The sequence below is a fragment of the Echeneis naucrates genome, chromosome 13 (genome assembly GCF_900963305.1).
Source record: "Echeneis naucrates chromosome 13, fEcheNa1.1, whole genome shotgun sequence".
Lineage (NCBI taxonomy): Eukaryota > Metazoa > Chordata > Actinopteri > Carangiformes > Echeneidae > Echeneis > Echeneis naucrates.
In genome coordinates this window covers 13,783,836-13,804,161 of record NC_042523.1, presented here as the reverse complement: position 1 = coordinate 13,804,161, position 20,326 = coordinate 13,783,836, and the positions used below count along the sequence as shown (strand labels likewise).

The following is a 20,326-nucleotide window of genomic DNA, read 5'->3' as shown; positions in this document are numbered from 1 at the left end:
TCAGCAGCGTAGATCAAATTTGCTTCCCCAGATGAATTTGACCTACACTGCACCATAAAAATCACTTTACCAGGTGAATTTGATCTAGGCTGAATTGGATTGAGTTACGTGCTGTGGAACTGTGGAAACCAGGTGTGATTGAAAACTACAACAGACCTTGAATGAGGTGAGGCTTTTCCGATAAGAGTGGACAAATTGCTTCTAAGACAGCTGTCCCAAACCAATTAAACCGTCGGACACACGCAAATATGCATTCGCACTTTCACTGGAAACTGACATAAAAGCAAAGCCTGCGGTGTGTAACAAATTACCTAAGCATTTATGAGAAGAACCAATGACAGAAAATCTTTTGTGAAATGTTTGTGCAAAGCACATCTTATTACAGAGCAAACAGTGGATTCTTAGATCAATGTAAAGAAGACACTCATTGAGTGCTATTATATGTGTCAAGGTGATGAATATGAAAGAAAGGGTGGAAATCATTAAATAAGTGCTACACCTCCAGTTTTGTTTTTATTCTAAAAGAACATTTCATTTCCTGAAGGTCTCTTAATGGCGCAGATTAGTCTCTGCTCAGCGACTGTGACTAATCAATACAAGAACAGGAGAACAGGCGCAAAGAGTGAATAAATGAAGAACTTAATACAATTGAGTTCTCTAGGTATGGTATGAGTACCTCTGGATTCTGAGTGGCTCAAATAACTGTCTTAATTGAACATGACAGAACCGCACAAACACAACCACATGGATATGTTCTGCAGTAATTAATTTTCTAGGAAAATCGGGTTATGCAGAAGCTTTTCTTGTTTCAGTCTTTTCTGAACAGTCAGGCTGAATACATTAGCCTCCCCAGTCACATAATGTTTCATTCTGCAGACTGTTCTCTCTTCACTGATTAAAAAAAAAACAAAACATGAAGCACATGATGGAAAATAGGCCTATTTGTGTCCCTGAATCTTGATCATCAGGAATAATGTGGGCAACAGTCAACAAGATCACTTGTAATTCTTGTAATTTTGCACGTATTTGTTTGCATTGGTGTATTCTTGAGTTCAAAGTAAATTACCATTTAGACCTGTTTTTATGTCACACTGCAAACTAATCTTCCTTAACCCCCTGATTTTTCTCTGTTTTAATGTCACCAGCATGTAAAATGATCTCCTGCAAAAGTTGTTTATCATGTACTAGTTTGTGCTAATACATATTGATGCAACACTGAAAAATAAGGCAACACTGGATATTTTAGGACACTTGAAATCAGTAAAAGCCAGAAACATTAAAGACCAACATAAACTAGATTCAGGTCTGTAGGCCTGAGGTTTTCTGGCAGGATAAAGGAGGTAATGCATGGTGAGAAAGCACAAAGCTACTTGACTGTGCTCCGAATAGACTGTTTGACTGGCTCAATGGAAGCCTTAATGTTAGTGGAGAAGAAGAGCGAGCAGCAGGGAAGCATTGAAGAGAGTAAGAGAGTAAGGAGAAGGTAGTGCTTATTGACTGGCCACCAAGCAACAAATACTCACGTGCCCATGAGCAAAGCATCCAATATCAAACTTAGTTGGGTAGCCGTCCCACAGCTAAAAGTATGATGTGCGTTTTACAAATAAGAAAAAAAAAAAGTGCTGCTTGCAACGAGGAGAGACGAGAACAATGTGATTATGATTGCGATGTAAGTCTGATGTAAGAATGCTTTTTGCAGCTCTTTGCACGGTTACACCAGTTTGGCAGTGTATATACTGTAGGATAGACATGAGTCACAGCAGCAGTCGGAACTTTGACCCTAAATGTCCAACGCTGTCAGTTTTTTGATGTGGTTTCTTCACTTGCACAAGCTTCGGATTGGCTGTCAGTCAACTTGTCACACGGTACAATTTAAAGTCATCATTTGTGATATCATCATGTTTCTGACAAACTGATACAGCTGATACAGACCAGACGGTTGAAGGTCGCCTTTATGCTCCACCATCTCTACTGCTGTGCATGAAGGAACATGATCCCCCATCACGAAACACATCATGCTGTCAAACTAGCTTTAGAGACCCCCTGTTCATATGCTGATTTTGTCTTCAGCTCTGTTGCATTTCTTACTCTATGAAACACAGCACAAGATGAGCAGTTTTTTTCACTGAATGCAAATTTCTGTTCCTGATTCCACTCAATCGCACTGCCAATCCATCCATCTATCATCTATGCTGCTTATCCACGCAGGGTCGTGGGGGGGGGGGGGGGGGTGGAACCAATCCCAGCTGACACTGGCCAGGGGCCGGGCACATCACTGTCTGTCACAGGGCCAAAAGCAGTCATGCTCAGACTCACACCTACAGGCAGTTTAGACTCATCAGTTAACATAACCTGCATTTCTTTGGACTGTGAGAAGGAGACTGACGACTCCGAGGGAACCCTCGCAGAGAATGTGCGAATCCCCCACAGAACTGCCTCAGGCCTTGGACTCTTCTTGCTGTGAGGTGACAGTGTTAACAATGTTGCTGCACGGTTTCCAACCTGGTCTAAATCAAACCGAGCTTAAGTAACTGACCTTTTCAAATGTGTGCAGGAAGCATATTCACTGACACACAGATTTATGTTGAAGGAACCTAAAAGCCTTTCATATTCATTTTTTTGCATTGGGACGCCATGAAGCGAAGAGTTTATCACTAAAATGGTCTTCTTGCAGCAGCAACCCCAGAACACCTAAACTCATTAGTTGGAGAATCATGATCAGTAAATGGTGTTTTGCCGTTAAATGCAAAGGATGGAGTAATGATCAGTGATTATGATACTTACAGTGCTAATTAACTGTCCTCAAATTGTTATCCAGTTAGAGCTAGGTCCTTTTTCACGGGTGTATCTATGCTTTATATGTAAAATACTGTATGTCCAAACAAATTCCCACTTCTCCACAGACTGGTGCATATGTTTGATAGTATTGCTACACAGCAGTTACCTCTCTAGCAGGATATATTTTGTTCTTCCTTGAGGTTTCTCTTCCTTAGATCTGTCACTATAATAACCGTGAGAGTGGATTACCCTGCTTATATCTATATTGCCCTTGAAATCACCCCACACAGAGACACTTCTGCTCACTTCCTGGCTTTATCATAAGACGCTGATTGATAGTGATGGTTGCATAGGTCCCACTGACTGACAGTCAATAACACATTAACACGCACTCAGCACACAAATATCAACGGGGTCGCACATACATACACGTGCCAATCAACTGAATCGACACAGAGGGAAGGCTGTATCGCCTGTTGTGCCCTGCAGACTCAAGAGGCTGCTGTGCTCTATACTGTACTTCTCCTTTTACAGGCTGGATTACTGAATATTTCAAAGGCATTGGTTACCCAAATCTTTAAACCTGTTGCAAAAATATATGATGGCTTGTGGTATGAGATATACATGCAGAGCCATTTTAATTGATGCTTGAACACAAACGCAACTTTCTAAACTGCATTCCCTGCAGCTTTAAAGACAGCAGGGCACGTCAGATCTTCCATTTGTGGTGTCATTTCATATTATTCATGGGCTCCCCCAAGCCTCCATATGTGTCTCTTTTGCATTCCTCCCTTGGCCTGGTCCCCATCCCATCTTCTTATCTCGCCCCTTTCCTCTCCGCCTATCACTCTGAATCCACTTTCTGCATCCTTTCCAAATCTCTTCTGCCTAACGGCATTCATGTGGCAGTGGCAGAGCCGTGGCTACAGAATGAGATTCCGCTCAAATTGAAAAGGACGCTAAAGGCTGCATGCACGCACATGTATCCAAACACCCACGCAGGTTTACGGTAAAAAATGACATTTCCACACACAAGCAAATGACAGGTAAATGATTGATCTTGATGGGCTCCTACTCTGCGTCAATGGACACGCTGACTTCGGCACAACATTAAACTTCTGGAAAAGAAAAAAATGCTGATGTGCAAGAAAAAGTAACACACTCAATACACCAAGACAGAATAGAGCTGTAGAAATGGCATGAAGACTGAGAGAAGAGAAGAGAGGGTAAGGGGAGGAGGGTGAGTGGCGGGGACACAAAAAGATGACTCTCTGTGCGCGGGTGGAAGTGACTGGTGAGGTACTGTATGATGAAATGAGAGAGAGAGAGAAGATAGATCAAAAGGAAAAAAAAACGCTGGGGAAAGGGAGAGACGGCGTGACAGTTTTGAAGTTGACAGGCTCCGTGGACAAATACAAGCAGTACATAGGTTGCCTGAGGATGTGCATCTACAGTCAGAAAAGACAGCACTCGAGAACACCAGCACACCGTGGGCAAGGAGACTGCCTGCCTGGTCCAGACTCCTTATGTAAATACAGATCACAGTTTCACAGCGTTTTAGGGTGATGAATAATAATAAAAAAAAAAAATCAGATGAGGACTATGTTTACACCGTAAATTTTTCTTGACAAACGAAGCACTGTCCCACCTGCTGTGGACAAGCAAGAAATGATGCTGAAAAGAGCAATCTAAGCAGGTAAGTCTAAACAGGCACTTACAGCCATTACACTGTCATGAAAATCAATGCATGGCCTTTGACTCGGGCTGTGCATGCTTCAGTTACACTCCCTATGACGTTGGCGGCTTGCACCTCTGTGGGACTGTGTCTTAGACATGGTTCATTTCTCCATGCTTCATGCGTTAGTTGTTTGCTGACACATCTACTCAACTCTGAGCTCCCAGGCCTATCTCTGCTTTCTTATTCTTCAGATAATTCAGAATGACACCTGTTTTGGTCACAGTGCCTGGCTTTGTTCAGTTCGGGCATAAATTAAAAAATGTTATTAAATAATAAAAGCATTCTCTGCCGCGCTGATGTGACCTTCACTACCAAATAAAATATTGATCTGGAGCAATGGATCCTCTTGTAGCCAATTAGAGGGCAGTGTGGTCAGGTGGGAAGATCTGACAGTCTGGGCTGATCGGAGAGGGGCACAGGTCTTTCACGTGGGAGATGGATGACAATGCATCAAGTTGGATAAAAAATCTTGGACTTTGTGTTATTTTGTTTTCTTAGTGTCACCTATTACTAGTGACAAAAAAGTGGTCATAATATAAAAATACAGTAGTTGCTACAGCAGTGGTAGCAACAACAGTCTCAGTATCCACATTCAGACACACCGCTGTGTTGTCAGAGCCCAAGGCCATAATATCCACAATTTCAGCCAGTAATTACCCTGTCTCAAATGTCTAACTGAATGTGTTTCTCTGCATGTTTAATCCTCAGGGAAAAAAAGCTGCTTCATCAAACAAGCGATAAAGAGACATTTAATGTGATTGGCAGTGGTGTTGGTCTTTTGTTGTGGTGTCAAAACCAATTCCACTCATCCGACAAATGAAATTGGCACATTTTGAGAAGCGCATCCCTTTGATCAGTACTCAGGCATCCGTCTCTCAGAGTCCCCCGGTTGCTGCTTTCATCAAACTGGGACAAGGTAATGCAGAGCACCCATGGCCCCATTTCTTCTGTTGCCATAAGGTCCAGCACGAACAGCAGCAGACGCTTCCCGCAGCTCTCTCTGACATAGATGAATTGTTTTTCTATTGTGTCAGTAGGGATCCCGGCTGCATCAGATTATTCTTAGATCTCTTCCACTTCTGTCAGGTCTGACTGTTATCTGCTTTCTCCCTCTATTGCGCTATCCAGACACCACTTGTGATTTTGCACTTTGGCACCTATAAGATGGTCTTAATGTCCTCTTTCTGTTTCTCCTGTCTCTCACTCACGAGGAAACCTCAAAACTTGGATATAATGATCACATCATAGATTCACATCTCTGCATTCTCTAGTTCCCAATTAAAGTCAAGAGTATGCTCCCTTAAAATAAAGATCCCCATCCTCATGCTACTGAGAGCATTTCAGCTTCTTCTGCTTTCATTACCCATGATTCTCTGTTTGACTTCTATCTGCTTATATTTCTGGCCCATCAGCCTCTTGTCCAAGTACTTGCCTTTTTGTTTCTTCTACTTTTGTTCCTTTACTCTTTGTTTATTTCCTATTTTCATAATGGGGCAAAGTTAACAAAAACAAGAACAGACAGACAGAAGTAGACAAACTTTGGCCTCTTCATCAAGTGATGCCAAGAAAGCATCTTGTGTAACTTTTGTAGACACGATTTCACATGCAGAGCAGAGAAAAAATATTTATTTTGATTGTAGTGGGGGCTCTTAAAGGCAAGGATGATGTTTTGTCAATGGAACCAGATTTATAGATGTGATCTGCTGAAATGCTTTGCAATTCATATGCTAATGAGCTGGCCTGGGCGCTGAGGAATTCAAAAGAATTAACAAGCCTTTTACTTTTTGCAGTTTAAGCATTGTTATGAGGGCTGTACACTGAAGTACATCACATAGCTTTATCATCATGTTTCCCTCAGCCTCTGCAGTTATAGAAGAAGATGAGGTTCCTTTCGGCGGAGGCTGAAAATAATGAGTCGGTTTGGGCATTTGAATAGAGATAGATAGTGGCAAACTACACACTGCTGTGCCTAAGAACTTTGATTAAATATCCAGGATAAATTATGCATTTGTACACATCCTTCCACAAAATGACAGAACTTGCAAAAAGAGGCAAATTAAAATACATAGAGACCCCCTGAATGCTTACTTGATTAAACTTGGCCCGTTCCCTTTTGCTGATTCCCATCAGTGATTTTAGGAGAACATTTGAGTTTTTAAATATAATGTCTTCTTTACAGTTACTAAGTTTTTCACCTTACATTTCAGAGCCATTTGTTTGCAGCCAGAATGTCACAGCCACAATAAATCTCAGATTAAAGACTTTGGGCAAAAAATAAATGTCCCAGAACTAACTTTTTGTATGTCTTAACCTTTCACATTGTCTCTTTACATCCATTCAGCTAGTTTCCCTTCTCTCCTGCACACTCTGCCTCGACGCTTTGAGTCATGTAGTAGGTCACAGATGTGTGTGTGTGGTAAAGATGAGGGGGCAGTCTGTGACTCTGGCAAACCAAAACTGTTGGTTGTTCTCTCATCTCGACAGATGAGTGTTAGAGTTTACAACAAAGTTTCACTCGGAAATGCGGGCCACAGACGCTTTATGAAGTGGCTCTTGATCTCTTTGTGTGGGTGGTAACATAACAATCAGCAGCTACAGAAGTAGTGTGAGTGAATATGTACGCATGTGGCTGCACTGTCAGAGGTAGGTGGGAAAGCGTGTACAGTATAATTGTTTTAAAACCTGCGTTTTATTTTGAATAATTCTTTCAAATTATTAAAAATTTGTTCACAAATACCATATAAATGTGTTTATATTAATGGAAAAGGTTCATGTTAATATGTACTTATTTCTTGTAGAGAGTTTGAGGAAAGAATGTATCATTTTGCAAGGGTTATGAATATGAGCTGGTTTTAGTTACGTCAAAAAATAGCAACAGCGGTCCACCAGCATCTACCAGCATCTACCAGCATCTGCAGCTCTGTAATTAACAGATTATACCTGTATTTAATTGCAAAATTAGCAAATGCTTATCATTACACCAAGGTTGCCTGGCAACAAGCAGAGACTCCAGGAATATATCAAATCAAAACGTGGGATTGATTTTGTTACAAGTTCCACAAATGACAAATGCTGTTGTAATGAGATGCGTCTAGAATGAAGACGGATTTTGTTCTTTGTTGTAGATAAAGTTTTTATTGCTTTTTTATTATTCCTTTATATCAATTTAAAGGCAGCTTCATATTGTGAAATCAGCTATGAGCATAATGTTGATCATTTAACTCTCTGCAAGAAAACAACTATATTTCCTGAGATGTCAAACTATTCCTTTAATACCCTCCACAGAGATGATTATACCGCTTTATTTTAACTTTTAGAATGGTATTTCTTCTGTTGTACTGGTTTCAAGAAGACATATGTTTCGATGTAATGTACATGTAAAAACGTACAATTATAAGCACGCTTCATTTCCCCAGCTTGTTCACTTTTGTAGGATGAGCCAACGATAACAGAGGTGAAAGAGGACTGACAACTATAGTCTCTTTGTGGTACCATGACATGTGCCTCTCTGTGGCATTGGGCCCACGTGGAGCTGATTAAACCACAACTGCAGAGCAACACAGCCAGTAAAGTCAGTCACGTGTTACAACTCTGACACGATTTGCAGTGGGATGGTGCACAGGTTGGAACTTTTATGCACTGCAAATCTTTTTATGGTTTCTTTTTATCTGCTGTTTATCTGTACGATAGTCTTCCTCATCTTGACACTCAGCTAATTAAACCTCCCCTTGCATAAACCGGGAGGTGGGAAATGGTTTTCTGTACAGTTTGCCTAATTAATGTTGCAAGTATTGTTGCATCCAACAATGACACATCTGCACATCTACCTATCTATCTGCCATCGGATTATAAAAGAAAACAACGGTGGAAAACAAACAATCACAGAAATAGCATGTAACACTGCATGAGTAGATGTGATATATAATTAAAATCCAGCAGTATTCTCATGTTAGATTCAATCAAGCAATAAATGGGTACACTTTCATTTAGTCTCTGGATTCTGTGTTATCACTCCAAACTCAATAAAGGAACAGGTTTTTCAATTTCAAATCAGTCTGTGAGCAGTTCCAAGCTGAAAGAACAGGATACATGAAAGCATCTTGACAAATTCATTGCAGACTCACTCATGGGTGACCACGCTAAACAGCTTGTGTGTGAATGCGAGGGCTATTCCGCCATGCCCCGTCATACTGCTGACGTGCTGCTAGGCTTGCCAACTTTGGCAATGAGTGACCTTGAGCACATAAAACAGTCTCACACTGTTTTATGTACTCTCCTTGCTCACACAGAAATGACAAATGAGTTTGTGTCTGGTTGCCTTAATGGACATAATTTCAGTGTCATCAATGAGCCTTGAAAGTATTTGCACCATCTATTATTATCCCAAATCTCCACCTCCCTTCAACACTGATATTTTACTCATCTCTCAGTCGCTTTTATCACATTGTGTCCTCTCACCTGCACGGCCGTAGCAGCAGATAAGATGCAGCAATGACACAAGGTGCCATGAACACCACAATAGTGTAAGAGTGTAATGACTAAAGTTCATTTAAATGCAATTAAAAAGGAATATGAAAAAAAAAACTTTGCCTGTCGACAGCTTCTTCTTACTTTTCACACCAGATAACTTTTTCATTTATGAGCTCCCATCAAATACATAATTAGTCTGCCTCAGCTGACAAACTAAATCAGTATCTGTTGAGGTGAAATTTTTAAGCAGCTCAGGAGTCAATATCTGAGGTGGGGAGTGTTTTGGCCTTTTTATTCTAAATTCCTTTTATCAGTGTTTTGTCAAGTTTTTGTCTTTGATCCACTTTCTGTGTTTTTCTCTCCTACACAGTGGATCCTGTTTTATGGGTTTTGTGTCATTAAGTAGCTTGTTTTGTTGGCTTTATTATTTTTTTTTTTTTTTTTTTTTTTTGTGGTTTGCACTGCTTTTTTTCCCACAATGTATTCTTATTATATAATCTAAATTACCATAAAGTAAGTTTTACAATATTCTTATTCAGTTTCAGTATTCAGCAATTTTATTTTAAATTTTTTATCGTTCTTTCTTCCCTCTCTGACCACATATATATATTTTCTATTTTTGGGGGGGGCAAAGCAGCCTCCACTACTCACAGAAGATTGTGCTATAGTAGAATTAGTTGTCCTATAGGAAAATAATTTCAAACAAGTGCAAACAATGACTTCAGCCAATGGGTGTGCCAGGTGAAATGCAAGGGAATCACCAGATTTATTCAACTTTATTTCACCAAACCTTGTGTACATTTATCTCTGAACCAAGCATCTTACACTACAAGTTAACTTGGAGAAAATTTCAATGTCTGGTGAAAGCTGATATCTATTTAAAAAAATCTATTCTAATTGGTGACAACATGAACAAAATGTTGTTTTGTGTGGCATTAAATGAAATAGAGGGAGGTATAAAATCTCTGTCAGTGCAATCCATCTAATAGTTTAATAGCTACATCGCCCTGATCCATGGTAGAGAATTGTACTGGTGCCTTAACCTTTTCCACCAGTATGGGTTAAATATTATTACTTAATAATATAACTGATATCAGTCACAGATATGGAATCAATTCAAAACTAACAAGCCAGCTATGGCATGATGGCAAACTGTGTAATGATGTGCTTTAATCCCATCTGGGCACGGCTGTAAGTTTATGGCACTGAACAAAAGCTATATTGATGCTCCACAGGCATTACATGCAAGTCGTTAAATGCCGGTCAATCTCCCTGTTGTTATTGGGATTTTTTTTTTCTTTTTAGATTCGTTAACAATAAAAAAAGCATAGAATTTCCTATCGGCTGATTTACTCTTTATGAGCCTACTAGCTGTGGAGTAACACAACCTGCAAGTACATCTGTCGTATTCAGGTCCTTACCGTTCCTGTCCTCGTCGTCTGTCCTTATCTCCTGGTGCCTTTGCTGTCACCCACATTTCTCATGCAGGCAGTGATGCCACAACTTTTTGGTTCTTGTTCTCTCAGCATGCAGTCGGTCAGGTGATGCTGCCAGGGCCACCCAGGGAATGAGCCTCAGTGCTAAATGTAAGATGTCACACAAGTTTATTTGGTGGTAACTAGCAGTGATATCATACATTTTTCACTGCGTAAGGTGAACTTTAAGGCAATGACTGCTCTTGCGTAAAATATTATCCACGTTCAGGGCTTTACTCAGTGGTGCAGCATGCGTTGATGTGAGTAACAGGGAGTGTGTGTCACAGCACTGTGCCCCTTCTTACCAGGTCTGTGCCTCTCCCCAGGTCACTGCAAGTCAGCAGCTGCTCACTTCTGGTGGCGAGGACTCTGCGGATAGAGGATGCTTGTGCATCCGGAACCTATAGTTGATTTTACCAAGCTCTGATCATCAAGGCAAAAAATGAATGCCAATCAATTTATTGAGATTGTACGCCATTTTGTGGATCTGCCATCTAAAAGAAATCAACTCGTCAACAGGAGTTAATAGAAGCCATATCAGACAGCACCAGTTCCAGTGCAGTCGGCATTTAGATGTGTTTGAACTACAGCAAGCCAAGGGACTGGCTGTATCAATGTGTGTACTGTGCAGGCGTATGCGTCTGGGTGTATATGTGTGAATGAGTGAGAAAGCCAAAAGTCTAATTCGGTAATCAGATCGGTGGTACAGAACTTCCACATTTAGGCTGTATCACTAATCTGTGATATTTCATACATTTGAACAATTCACATGTTGTAATTAACTTTATTGCTGTATGCATTGCTCCCTTGATTCAGCAATAAGTCGCTTGTCTGTATCCTACAAGTAAAAAAAAAATAATCTTGTTTTGGAAAGAACATTTGCTGACATTCTTCATTCGGCTGAATTTTACTTGATGGTGAAGACAGCAATTATAACTTTAGATAAGGAAAATAAGGAAGTTGTGTTCAGAAATGTGCAGGCTGCTCTGCTGAAGTGGATTTCTCCACAGAAATGACTGGTGGGGTACAATGTTGCAGAGAAAGTTCACACTTCTTGCAGGCAAAATTCAAACTACTGCAAAATCAGAGGTGTCTACATCACTGATAGGCGGACAGTGATAGATGCAAAACTGGCCATATCGCTTTCTTATCTCTTAGCAAGCTTGGCTATTCATTCTACGAGTATGGTAACTCACATTCCTAAAGCAGATATTCAGCAGATACGGCTGAATAATGGCTGAGATACTAGTTTGGCTAGCTTCATGAAGCTGATGAAGAGCTGGCATGGTGACATCGTTCTCATGGTGCGGCTCTGCTGCTCAGTATTAACCTGATGACTCTGCTTGGAATTTTAATTAAGATGAACGAAATGCAGATATAGCAGAGACCAGTGATGATGAAGACGAAGAAAGCATATCCTTTACACAACATTCAACATATGTCCAATTCATGGTCCGAAGAGAAGCTATGTGGTTCCTTCAGTTGCCCAGACACAGTTGTTATAAATAATCAAGTAGTTTTCAGAGCCAGTTTTCCAATCAGAAGATCTCCCAGATGCCAATTTTCCTGGAAAGATTTTATCTCAGCTGTGGTAGGAAGTAGGGCCATAATTTTCAAAAGTTGAGACCCATTTATAAAGTTTTAGTTTGTCAGGAGACACAAGAGCCAAAGCTAGGAAAAAAAAAAAAAAAACACTACAAGGTGGGGACACCACATCTGTCCATCCATGCCTCTTCATTTGAATAGGAGGGCTATGTCAAAATTGATACAGTTGTCAGGAATAAGAAAATGAAAAATCACAGCAGTTTTATTACCAGGCTGACAACGTGTTTATTTCTGCTGTGAAGCTGAGCTTTTTAACATTGTAGCTCATCGGAACTAACTGAAGTCAGCCTCAAGTGGCCTTTTGAGAAAAAGCACTTTTTGGCACATCCATTTGGCTTCATCTTTCATCCCTGGAGGCCAAGATGTGGCAGGGGCTTTCCTGATGACCAGTTAAGTCAGCTACATGAACCACCAGGGTCGGGACGTGTTTTACCATACTAGCCAACATATAGCTGTACATTCACCGCTGCTATCTCAGCCTAACTGAGTTGCTTCTAGAGAATATGAGGATTTCCTCTCTTTTATGGCATGATAATGAAAACAAGTTCATCCATTGTTTAGTTCCATGTGTTTCCATACTAGCTAGAGCGTGTTTCAACAAAAATCCTTCCTTAAATCTCACCTGTGTGGACACAGCACTGAACTGCTTCACACACAAATTAAAATAAACGATGCAGACACAACCAACAATATTGGTTCGCCTCCTTCTGCTATATGGGAAAAGCTTACAGCATATATTCAACACTACCTCATTAAAAACATATATAAACATATTTACTTACTAAATGTGCTCCTCTTCCTGGTTTCTGTCACAGGCTGAGAAAGGTGGTTTGTGTGTAATTTGGGTCTTCAGTCTGAAATAAATCTCATTGCTGTGATGGGAAATCCATGGTGGGCTAAAATATTTCTTAGTGCTCCTGATTACAAGTGAAAATTTAAAGCCAGCAGAGCTCTGAGGACCCAGGTGTCATTTATTAAATAAGGAGCTGGTTTGTGGACGAAGGAAGAAAATAAAATTGAAAACCACTGTAATTTCTTTCCCGAAAGAGAGACAGAGGCTGCATGTATTCTCACTTCTTTCATGTCGCACTGAATTACTGAACAGGTGAAATTGTATTAATACATGATCTTTTTCTGTCTTCCACCATAAGCAGAAAGAGGCGACTTGATACAGTAAAATATTTAAAAATTCATCCAAAGGTGCCGGATGGAGAGCGGAGCAGGGGAAATGTGACACAAAGCGAAGGTAATCTAAGGTTTCGCCGATGTCAGAGGCAATAAGGGAAACATAGGTGTCTGCCAGGCTCCAAACAGATGTAACCCCGCCTCGATTTTCCACAGTTCTTTACAGTCTCCGCGGCTCCTGCCTCCGTCAGAGCCGAAGGTAACTCTACTCCGTGCGTAAAGCTCCTGGATACCAGACGGACGCTGCACACCTTCACCCTCTGCTGATTCCTCTGAGGACTCAAACTGTCCACAATCAGTTTCACCGAACACTGTAAATGATCTGAAGAGGTTTTATTTTCAGGTTTGCATTTATTGATTTTTCATTTTTATTTTTGGGCTGCCAGTAGCGCAGTTTTGTTTTGTTTTTTTTCTGGCAGTGTCTACTGATGCCTCGCACCCGAGTCGCTGCACAGACTCAGTTGGTTTATAAAGACTGAACAATGTGCAAAGCCAATGAAGGATACGGTCGGAGTTAACTGCGGATGCTCTTGGACTTAACAGCCTGCAAAAAACAAATATCCAGTCAAACTTATGGCGTGAAGGTAAGGCAGTGATTTTTTTTTTTTCTATATGATGTAACAAACTTGGCAGGGGGGGCAAAAAAAAAAACCCACAAAAACAAGAATGCAGCTTTAGTCATCCAGTAACTGTAAATATTGGATGTTGAGGCATTTCTCCCCGGCGGGGCTGATGGTCCAGGTCAGCCTACCTCCGGAAAGAGTCGGGCTCGTATAAACTGATTTATTGGGTGTGATTGCTGAGGTATTAACTTTCAAGGTGAATCTGTCATCGCTCTTGGCTCACTATTTGCCGCTTCTACCTAAAGCGCATATTCCCCCATTTCCAAAGAGTGTTCCTGAGAATGAGTGATCCACAGTGTGGACAGAGAGTGTTCCGCATACAGCCCTTTAGTCAGCGAGCAGAAGATTAACACAATCCAATGTAGTTACAGTACTGGTCCAGGTGAGCTTTTACTGTAAAAAAAAAATGTAAATAAAATACATGAGTGAATAGTTGAATACCTGAGTGTGGCAGTGTCTCTGTGTCAAATTGTCCTTCCCAGCCCAAAGACGTCAGGTCCGTTTGCATCCTGGTCCAGTCAGTAATCAGTGCGGGGCAGGTGACCGCTGAGCCGGCTGCACAAGCCGGGCAACAACCACCGAGCAGCTCCAACAACTTGCCAACAGCTGGCAAAATGAAACAAAAACAGCGTCAGTACTGTGTCTGTGGCTCCTCAGTATCAGTATCAGAGGCTTTTTATGTTGTTGCTGACACAGTTTTATGTAAGCTTTGTGTTAAACTATAGCATCAGTCATTTGAACACATTCATTATGCAACTTTGTGGTCAATTTATAATAACACAAAGTAGGACAGCACCATAGGAAAACTGGTTATGTCAACCTCGCCTTACCTTGCCAGAATAAAGTCACTGAATGATTTCTTGATGCAGCATATTAATGAGCTAATCTAAAGTGAAACTCTTTGATTGTTGATGATGTTTCTCTGCTGTCTGCATACACATTGTTTGCACACATTGATTTTACTGTACACCATACTGTCTATAATCTGCCATACACATATTGTGTGGAAACCAGCCGGCTGTGTCCTCATGCAAGCCCAGACTCAGACAGTTTGAATATTATTTTCTGGCTGCTTGTAGACGATCATCCTTTTAAAAAAAACAAAAAAAAAAAACAGATCTCCTGTATGAATTACTTGAATTAATATCAGGAGTCAAGGAGTTTAAATTGCGAGAGATTGGGTTACATGGAGATATTCACATCAAGGCGATAAACAGTAATTAAGAGGATAAAGCGCAGTATTAACACAATAGTTAAGAGGTTTAAAACCAAATCACCTGACGCGACTGGTCAGTCAATACTGACATTTCAATTCAGCACAATGCTCCCAAGAGCTGGCATGCATTCAGCAAAAACAACACAGTGTCACAGCCTGTGCTTATTAAATGCAATTACAAATCTGAAGGAAATTTATTTAGTTTACAGAGTTCTGGTACACTCAAATCTGTGAAATCAAAGCCTCGTTCATTAAAGAGTCACATCTGAAAGCCTTTCAGCAGAGAAATCATCACATGCACTGAAAACAGGAGGTTCAAGAATGGTCAGGCCTTGTAGTTGTGGACACAGAGAATTCATCGCATGTCTTTTCATTAAAGGAGTTCTGGCAGTTTAGCGGAACACTATGCATTTTTATGTACATACTAATACTGATACTTATACGCATAAAACCATGGCAATGTCACAATCCTTTCATTTCTCTGACACAGAGGAATGGTGCATTTGGGAGGGGAGTAATCTCTGGCATGTCTTTAACCAAGCTGATTAATGTCTTGTGTGCTTTGATATTGACGTAATTTTATTAGTGACACAAGAATATTAAATTTGTCAAGGTCCACAAACACATTCTAATGAGAGTGGATGGATTACATGACTCTTACCCAGAATATTAAAAATGGGTGCATGTTTTTTCATATTTGTGTCAACCTACATAAAAGAGTAAAAAAAGAAAAAGCAAAGGTATGAGCGCAGGAGCTTATTTGACCTTTCCATGTAGTTCTTTATGAAATAAAAGCAAGTCAAGATCAAATATAAAGAATTTGTAGCAAAACTTAAAACATACTAATTGGATGCTTAAAATAGCCTCCAATTTACAGACAGCGGGAAAATCAATCCCTGCGAGAAGGAGTCGGAATCATTGCATATCTTTGTAATAAATGCATACTGCTCACAACGCAGACCAGTATTTTCAAAGCACTAGCATAACTGCTCCATTATATTTTGCTTTATGTATACAGTGGTCATCTGGCTCAGCAAGACCATTGTGTTTTGACAAGAAAATCATTTAATTGTATTGGCTCTGCGTGAATGTGGGCCAGTTGGACACATTCACGCAGGGCATTCTCTGCCCTGAAACCCATTCATCAGTAAGTCAAATACGTCAACACTCTGGGGAGTTACAGCATCACTGAAAGGATGGAGGAGCCAATTAGGTCCAAAAGCCAATAGAAGATACACTGTGATATGGTTGTAGTGCAGGTTACAGTTATACGCTGCGAAAGTTGTCAGCTGGTTGGTCTGGCTGTGCATTAATGGTGTGTCTATGCTATATAGTGATCAATGTGGCAGGCCCTATCTATATATAAACATGTTGATGCATTATGTATTAGTAACCACCATAGCCCTAAATGAATAAGAGCTAGTATCTTGTTGCACAAATTCAGCTCTGCTGGTTGTTGTGTTTTGCTAAGCATTTACGTTTCACATTCTAACATCCACTTTCGTGGATATCACTTGAAAATCAGATCTTATCATATTATCTTTCCAAAGTTGGTCTCGTCCAAATATTGCAAAGTTGCATTAAGAGATCGCCTTGCTATCAAAAGCAGAATGTTTGGCTCAGTCAAACCGCATTTCCACACATTTTAGAGTAAGAAACAGCTTATCTGGGTTGGCTCTTTGAATCTTGAGCAACAGGCAATCAAAACATCTGGGTGTGTAGAAAGAGCAGTGAACCTTTCCATGACAATCTCCCTGATCTGCTGCCAAGCTGCACACACACACACAAACAGACACGCAGAGACACATACAAGATTCCCCTGAGAGCTGTTAAGTGCTTAAGCTACAGTTAGACCACACACTCTAAGGACATATAACAAGCGCTGGGTTGTACAGTCATGCACATGAGCAGTGCCAGCAGACACACATGCACAATCAATGTCACTGAAGCCACCGAAGAGTGATGGTTCAAATTAGCTTCGGCTCCTGTAGAGTTTGATAAAATATCAGAGGTAAATGGCATAAAAACTATTTCCATGTCCACGGGGGAATTCTCTGACTGTTCGAGCAAACAATATGGACTGGTGGTGTGACAGACGCTGTGCGGTGATTAACAGGATGACAGAGCAAAAGGAATGAGGATTAATAGCAAAAGTAAAATGAAAGAAGAGCATCTCCCAGGAGAAATGAAATTTCTTCCCAATTATCTTGCAGTGTGGTGTGTTTAGTCTGAAACAGGACTCTGTGGTCCGTTCAAGGCTGTTTCCTGCCTGTACACTTCAAATGGGCAGCACTTGTTCCGCATCATTCCAGCTGGAGGAGATGGTGTCTGGGACACACAGACAATCAAGGTGTGAAAAGAAGAATTATTAACTGGCTTTGTATCTCAAATGGTACAAATATTAAAGGGTGAAAGTGCGATTAAGCGGGCTGATGAGTCAGATTTGAGCTTGACATGGCATCACTTTGAACAATGTTTTTCCAACCTCTTGTGTCAAGTGCCAAATAAAAGCCGGAGCTGCGCGGCCTTTCAGTGGCAGCTTTCTTGACATTTACCTCAAGAGTCTGGATGTCTTTTGTTTGGTGAACAAAGCGAGCATAAATCCTTCTGTCCTAATGACCTTTTTGTGTTATTATTGATAAATTAATGTTCAGTAAAGTGCTTTCATAGCAACTGCTAATCTCTGGAAAACAGAGCAGAGCCCACAAAAACAACCAGCAGCAAGAATTACAATGGATAACAAAGTGAGCTAGTGTGTGCAGTGCTTAACACACTGGTTAGCCATGTAGTTGCATATAGTGCCGAACCTACTGAGTGTTAACTCCCAACGTTGCAGTTCCATTATGCCTGCAACACTTTCAACTCATTGTTTCAGTTTAGACTGTGTGGTTGCCTGCCAAGGGCTTTCATCAACCACCAACACAAAACCGTAGGCAGCCATTTTCTGTAGCCAAGATCAGCACACCATCTCACCAGTATGATGCAGAGAAAACAAAAGATTAACAAGTGACTGGATTTAGAGGGGTAGGGTTATGATCTTGATATGTGTCTCCATTATTTATTTATTTATTGAGCTGGTGAAAGTAAAAAGGAAGCTGCAAACACCAAACAGATAAAAATAGTGTGTAAAAATTGGTATCCTGAGTCTTACTGCCGCTGTGTGTGAGGGTGTTGTGATCCGCGCTTGCTTTTGATTTCGGAGTCTGGTCTTAGAATGTGGGATGTTTATGCATTTCAGTTGCTCTTGTTAACCCTCATTTGAACACGCAGGCAATGCCCGCATCTGAGCTGACAGTTTTCTGTGCAGCATTGAGGTAAATGCTGCCCTGAAAGTGTTCAGGGGAAAAACACCAGAATTTCCTTCACTGAAAAAGATGCTGCAATCTCTGTCTGTGTAAGCGCAAACTAGGCACGCCTTCATGGGTTAATGGTTGTGGTACAACTGTATTTGTCGGCTCTCATGTACACAGGGCAACTTTATTTAGTTGTACCTTTTTATTGTGTGTTTAATGACTGTTTTTGTTCCACTCCGTAAAATTTTGCTGCCTGAGAATGTGAAGGGAGGAATGAAGTTGATGAATCATTTGTTTTGTCCTGAGTGAATGTAATGGCAGTGATCATTTCCAGAACCTTAAAGTTTATCAGCACATGACCAAGAAAAAAAAAAAAAAAAAACTTTTTAGGGAACTTTTAAAAATCAAGACCACAGTATCTTGTTTTTTCTTGAAAATGGTTTACTGGCAGAATTAGGTAACGGTTATTAAGGTTTGGAGGCACAAAACCAATCATCAGTTTAATATTATTACAATATACTGATTGAATACTAATACTAAGACAGCTCCTACATAACAGACACTGCAAAACCAGCACCTTTGGAAAGCAGAACTGATGGAACGCCTTCCAACATGTACAGGAAATCTCACACCTGCAAATTTTAACCAGCCATTTTTATGCAAGATTGCGGTCAAACTGATTCGCACATATTCACACTGTGCAGGTATCACAGCATTCATACTTTAAAGAGCTGTCTCTTGCTGTATACTCTTCTCACCTGTATTGCTTTGAACTGAGTCAGTAATGGCTGAAATCAGCACCACAATGACCTTTATGTCTTTCCATGCATAGGTAGAATTTGTGCCCCGAGGGCTTTCTTCTTTGACCATGATGCATCAGGGCCTTTTAAAATTAGCCTTTCGTGCCCCCCTCTTCCTTTCCATCACCGTAACTTGTTTTGAAGCTTCCTGGACGTTCTCCAGTATTTCAGTTTTTTCACTTCTTTCTGACAACAGAGCCACAATAAAAACCCCCTCGTCAGTTTTTTAATTTGTTCTTTGAATGCAATTTCCAGTGATTCCAGGTTATTGCTCACGTCAGTCAAATAATGGACTTCATAGACTTTCTTGGTTCTTTTATAAAGTCAAGTCGGGTTGCTGAGCATTTAAAAAAAATTGCTGTTTGTCATATAGTCAATCAGGTTCATGCTGTCTAAAATATACATTATATAGGCTCGAACATTTTAGCCACGGTCACATTTGATATTGGTTTTATAAGACGATGCACAATAAACTGCAACTGTGAGATTAACTTGTTTTTGTATGCAAGGTGGGAACCAAGTAAATATATATTTAGTTGATATAATTTTTTAATTCCTGTAACATTAACGATTTATATCTCAGAGGGGTTCCAAACCAAGAGCACCACTGTTTCACGAGAAAATCTTTCATAGTGGCAACTGCAGATAGAAAGGGGGGCATAATTACAATACAAGGATGATGACACAGTAATTGCCACTCTGAATGAGCAGGTTTATTTTCAGCACCGCAAAAGTCATAGCAGATTCCACCTCCACAGCTGGTCCATACAAAGTGGCTTATAGTTTACTGCTTCACTCACACACCAACAAAAGGGAGCTATTTTTTTTAGGTAAATCACATTAACTTTGCCAGCATCAATGATTTTGGCCTTGCAACTAAGAGGTTTGTGGCAGTGAGAAAACTAATTATGATGAAGGGTATCGCAGTGTAGAATCAAACACTTTGACAGTATTGACAAAGTGGTATCAGCATGAGGTTTCGCCTCCCTTTGAATGCTCTGATACTGGATAAGGAAAAGGCTGAGCATTGCAGACATTGCAGAAGGGAAGCAAAAATAAAACTGTATTGGTACCATTAGTGGCTGTATATGGCCGTTACCCTAAATCCCCCCAAAAACTGCGGTGTGAATAACTGTAATCAAT

At 40.5% G+C, this 20,326-nt stretch overlaps 1 protein-coding gene across 2 annotated transcripts in view; it reads left to right on the top strand.

The window, feature by feature from the left end:
* Window positions 1–13,494: 13,494 nt before the first annotated feature.
* Window positions 13,495–20,326, top strand: part of drd2a (dopamine receptor D2a) — a 28,519-nt gene continuing 21,687 nt past the window's right edge. For both annotated transcript variants that reach the window (XM_029517169.1, XM_029517170.1), the window contains exon 1: window positions 13,495–13,835. The gene's annotated coding sequence lies outside the window, so the exon portion shown is untranslated. The remainder of the gene's footprint in view (window positions 13,836–20,326) is intronic.